Source organism: Protopterus annectens, chromosome 1.part1, assembly GCF_019279795.1.
Source record: "Protopterus annectens isolate FY-2018-M chromosome 1.part1, PAN1.0, whole genome shotgun sequence".
In the NCBI taxonomy this organism is placed as follows: domain Eukaryota; kingdom Metazoa; phylum Chordata; order Ceratodontiformes; family Protopteridae; genus Protopterus; species Protopterus annectens.
In genome coordinates, this window is record NC_056726.1 from 1,058,020,488 (window position 1) to 1,058,026,487 (window position 6,000).

The window sequence follows — 6,000 nt, forward strand, 5'->3', positions numbered from 1 at the left end:
AAACCCATATGTCACAAGATGGGTTGCAAACTGGCTCAAGGACAGAACCCACAGGGTCAGAGTTGCTGGAGCTATGTCAGACTCTAAGCCAGTCACAAGCGGTGTCCCACAGGGCTCAGTCCTGGGACCCCTCTTGTTCGGCATTTATTTTTCCGAGGTACAGGCAAACATAGGAGGAATGTGGCTGACAAAGTTTGCAGATTACTGCAAACTGGGCGCCATAATTGATACTCCAGCGGACACAAACATCCTTCAGAGAGGCCTCATAGAAATGGATAATTGGTGCCAGAGCCATGGCCTTAAGCTGAACGCCAAAAAATGTATAGTCATACCCTTTGGGAAAAACAAGGTACCAACACATTACCACATAGGTGGTAAACCATTAAGTACGGAAGAGATAATCAGGGACCTAGGGACCCAGGTTGACAGTAACCTCTCATTTGACACTCACATTGCCAAAGTGGTTAGGAAGACCTTCTATATTGCCCACCTTATCATGAAGGGTTTCACATCTAGATCAAGAGAGGTCATTGTGCCCCTGTACTCTTCTCTTATCAGGCCAATGATTGAGTACAATGTCCCATTTGGGATGTATCTCACCCGACACCTGCAGCAGTTGGAAAGACCCCAAACGTTCCTCACCAAGAGGATAAAGGGTCTTAAGCATATGTCATATGCTGCCCGACTGAAAAAACTCCAGCTCTATTCAGTCGCATACCGCCTACTCAGAGGTGATCTGTGCCTGACGTACAAGGCCATGTCCAATCCTGAATTAATGGACATGCTCCACCTCAGAAAATCCAAATCCATCAGAGCCACGAGAACAAGTGACTTAAACCTCAACACAGAAATAAATAGGACGTGCTGGAGGGACAGATTCATAACCCAGAGGCTCCCTACACTCTGGAACAGAATCCCAGTCCATGTTAGGCAGAGCCCCTCACTGACTCTATTCAAGAGAAATCTCAACGAGTGGATGGGAGATCATAGGTTTACCCCGGGGGTCATCTCTGTGTCACTACTAGACAGAGGCATAGTAAACTAAACCCTAGAAGGGCATAGTATTCTCATCCTAAGGGGTGGTGTAAGCCACATACACTCTGGCTAGGCTTATAAATGCCTTAGGACAGATAGCCTAGTACAAACCTATGAACCTATAAGGTTCGTGGTCTGCACTCTTGTGGGAGAAGAGGCTGGACTCTGCCCTTCTGAGCTGGGAATTTCTGGTTAAAGGTTTATAGTGCCTGAATATTTGAACTGTATCTTACTGAAATTAGTACACCTTGTTTGCTGTAGCATAGACTAGATCCAGGCCTGCTGAATCTAGCTTTGTTTATATGCTTGTTGTTTGTTTGCTTGTTATTTCCCTGGAACGCTAATTCCACCTAATACGCAGCTTCTCAGTGCTTCTGTGGATCACTAGTGATATCTGCATTGCGTACTGTACTTATTTCCTTGTTTCACTTGAAAGAAAGTTACTGTTTGTCATTTTTGCATTTAAGTTACCTGTAACACATTGCACTTAAGTTACCTGGCACTTGCTCACTCTCAACAAATTCCAACCCATGTGAGAGATGCAACCATATAGCCAAACTGGAGGCTAAGCTCTCTCAACTCAGTACTGGCATAACCAGTCAGGAGGAGAAGGAAACCGCACTCACTACAATTCCAGTCTCACATAGACCTACCATGACATCAAACCAAACACATAATCACACAAAAACATACTCGGAGGCTCTAAATAAAGATCTGCCTAAGCAGCAGAGACCTCCAAAGCAGACACCCAAGCAACCGCTACCCCAAAACAAAACACGTGCAACACATACTTCACAAAGCCAGTGTGCCGAACAGTCACAGCCCTTAAGACTAAACAACACACCTGATACACTTGTAATAGGTGACTCTATCGTCAGGCACACTGATGTCCCGCTCACCAGGCTGAACAAGGAGAGGGTCACGGTGAGCAGCCTGTCAGGCGCTAGGATCCACCACATAACACAAGCACTCAGGTCACTCCAAGGCAAGTACAAATATGACTCAGTCATTGTCCATGCTGGTGTGAATGACCTGAGATGTACCTCCCTGGACTACATGAAAAGAGACATAAAGGATCTCTCTGAGCATGTAGCCCAGGCCGGTATGACCCTTACCTTGAGTAGCATCTTACCCTCACCAAGAATGATGCCACAATATGAAGACAAGATGATCAATTTCAACAATTGGCTTAAGTACTGGTGTCATTCAAAGGGGATCCAATGCCTGTCAGCTTGGGATGATATGCTCGACAAGCCACAATACTTCACTAGGGATGGCTTGCACCTGTCACCCCTGGGCTCTTGGATATTGGCAAAGGCTCTTGCTACCCCCATAGTGCCTTTTTTAGGCAAGGCTCAAAAGACAAACCCACCTCCATAGGTATCACAAGGGATAAGAAACTAAGAGTAATGCTACTCAACGCCAGAAGTCTAAACCTCAAGATGCATGCACTCAAAACTCTCCTTAGCATGGAGAACATCGATATCTGTGCAGTAACAGAAACCTGGTTCAGGGCTCCCGAGAGCAACCCAGCACTACCAGGTTATACCTCATACCATGCTTTTTGGCTCCAAAACTTGGATTGAACCACAAAAAGAGGGGGAGTATCGATATTCATCAAAGATACCCACACCTCCAGGTTGGTGGCAAAGCACGAAGCATCAGAGACTATCCATGTGCAACTAACAGTGGGTAACACTGCCTTCCAGTTTATAGCCTGCTACAGACCACCCTCCAAACCCAGGAACCCCACTCGGCCTTCCTGAGAACACTGGAAAATATGAAGGTCTCTCCAAACACCATTATATTGGGCGACTTCAACTACCCAAACATAGACTGGGAGCATTACTCTAGCTCCAACACCCTAGCCCAAAGATTCATAGAATTTATAAACTCAAATGCTATGGAACAACTTGTTACCACTCCCACAAGAGGGGAAAACATATTGGACCTGATTATCACCAACATGGGGACTCTATTCTCCAGACCAGAAGTGTATCCCTCACTGGTAAGATCAGACCATAAACTAATCTCACTGGATATTCACATCCCGACCCCACCCCCTGCCCAGAAAACCACAGTGAAAAACTTCTCTAAAGCAAATTTCACACTCCTCAAAACTGAGGTGGAATCCTTCAAAGCCCCCGGGCCTGTGGAAAATACGGCCCAGACTGCAGAATCCTTTATAAACGCATTCTATAAACACCTTCAAGAATGCATGGATCATGCGATCCCAAATAAAACCAAGACCCAATCCTCCAAAGGCAGACGTCCTTCTGGTGGACCCCAGCCATAAACAAACTATACAATAGAAGGAGGAAGCTACTAAATGATAGAGCAAAATCCCAAAAAGGGAAGGCATCACTGATCAGTATTAGCAAAAAACTACAGGCACTCATAAAATTGTCTAAGGCCAGCTTCGAGAGAAAAATTGCACAGGACACTAAGGATAATCACAAGGCTTTCTTTGGTTATGTTAGGAACCTGGGTGGTAATTCCCAGATATGCTCAGAATTAGTCCAAAATGACAAAAAATACACTGAACCCACAGACATTGCCAACATTCTAGCTGACAGGTTCAGCGCAAACTTCTCCAACCCCTCCCCACCAAAAGGGAAAATATCTATCCCAGCAGAGTGCTGCCCCCCTGACATCTCAGATGCTCAGGTAAGAGCTGCCCTCTCCAAAGCAAAAAACACAGCATCAATGGGACCAGACAGTGTCCCGGGCTGTGTCCTACATGAACTCCAAGAAGAGCTAAACCCAAATATAAAACTACTGTTCAATCTCAGCCTTACTACAGGATATGTTCCCAAAGAGTGGCATACAGCAACAGTGGTCCCTCTCCATAAAGGTGGTGCCTCAACGGATCCTGGAAACTATTGGCCCATAAGCCTGACTAGTTTGGTCTGCAAAGCTATGGAAAGGGTCATCATGGACCTCATAAATAAAGATATTGGGGACCTACAGACACTGGATCCTGCCCAGTTCGGCTTTGTTAAGGGCAGATCCTGCCTCTTAAACCTGGTTGATTTCTTTGAAACAGTCACCAAGGCCATTGACGAGGGGAAGGTGGTCCACACAGCCTACCTGGACCTCGCAAAAGCCTTCGATACAATACCCCACTCGGGCATTATAGATAAGCTCACCAGCTTAAATATAAACCCCTATGTCACTAGATGGATTGCAAACTGGTTCAAGGACAGAACCCACATGGTTAGAATTGCTGGAGCCATGTCAGACTCCAAACCAGTTACAAGTGGTGTCCCACAAGGCTCAGTCCTGGGACCTCTCTTGTTCGGTATATATTTCTTGGAGGTACAGGCCAACACGGAAGGACTGTGGCTGACCAAGTTCGCAGATGACTGCAAACTGGGCGCCATAATCGACTCTCCAGCCGACACAAGCATCCTCCAAAAGGGCCTCGTAGAAACAGACAACTGGTGCCAGAGACATGGCCTCAAGCTAAATGCCAAAAAGTGTATAGTCATCCCCTTTGGCAAAAACAAAGTGCGCACAAATTACCACATAGGTGGTAATCCATTAAGTACAGAAGAAGTAATTAGGGACCTGGGGACCCAAGTTGATAGCAATCTCTCAATTGACAACCACGTGGCCAAAGTGGTTAGAAAAACATTTTATATAGCCCACCTAATCATGAAGGGATTCACATCTAGATCAGGGGAGGTAATCGTGCCTCTTTACTCATCCCTCATCAGGCCCATAATTGAGTACAATGCCCCTTTTGGGATGTACCTTACCAGACACCTGCAGCAACTGGAAAGACCCCAAAAGTACCTCACCAAAAGGATCAAAGGGCTCAAACAGATGCCATATGCTGCCCGGTTAAAGAAACTCCAGCTCTACTCAGTGGCATACCGCCTGTTCAGAGGCAATCTGTGCCTGACGTATAAAGCCATGTCCAACCCGGAATTAATGGACATGCTGCACCTCAGAAAATCCAAATCCCATCGAGCTACGTGCTCGAGAGACTTGAACCTCAGCACTGAAATAAATAGGACATGCTGGAGGGACAGATTCATAACCCAGAGGTTCCCTTCACTCTGGAATAAAATCCCAGTCCAGGTTAGGCAGAGTCCCTCATTGACTCTATTCAAGAGGAATCTTGATGAGTGGATGGGAGATCATAGGTTTACCCCAGTATCACTTCTGTGTCACTGTTAGACAGAGGCACGGTATACTAACCTCGAAAAAGGGCATAGCAAAATAAATTTAAAATGGGTGGCGAAAGCCAAACACATTCTGGCTAGGCTTATAAATGCCCTAGGGCAGATAGCCTAGTATGAACCTATGAACCTATATATTTATATATATATATATATATATATATATATATATATATGTATATATATATATATATATATATATATATATGGGTCTACCTGACAACACCGATGCGCTAAAACACGACAACGAAATCACCGACACCACAAAACCGAAAATTCAGAAACACAAAACGTCACATACCCGACAAACCGCAATCCCAACACTCAACAAACAAAACAAATCCCCTGTCCAAAATGCACACACACAACGCAAGCACACCAAAAACCTTACTAACCTACACCAAACCTTACATACACAACTATCTATGCATTAACCTTAACCTAAACCCTAACCCTAAGGTCTGACACTGTCGCACATTCACCTAACCCGCGCCCTAACCCTAACTCACTTAACCCACCCCTAACCCTACAGACCGTCGCTATCGCACACTTAACTTACCCGCACCCTAACCCTGACATCCGTCACTACCGCATACTTACCCACTAGCGCTCGTTTGACATGTTGGTGTTCTCAGCATCGGGATTCTCAACTGTAGGTCATCTTCGTTGTCGATCTTCTGATGCCAGTCTTCTCGTCATCGGCATTTCAAGCTATATATATATATATATATATATATATATATATATATATATCTATATATATCTATGGTTTACTATT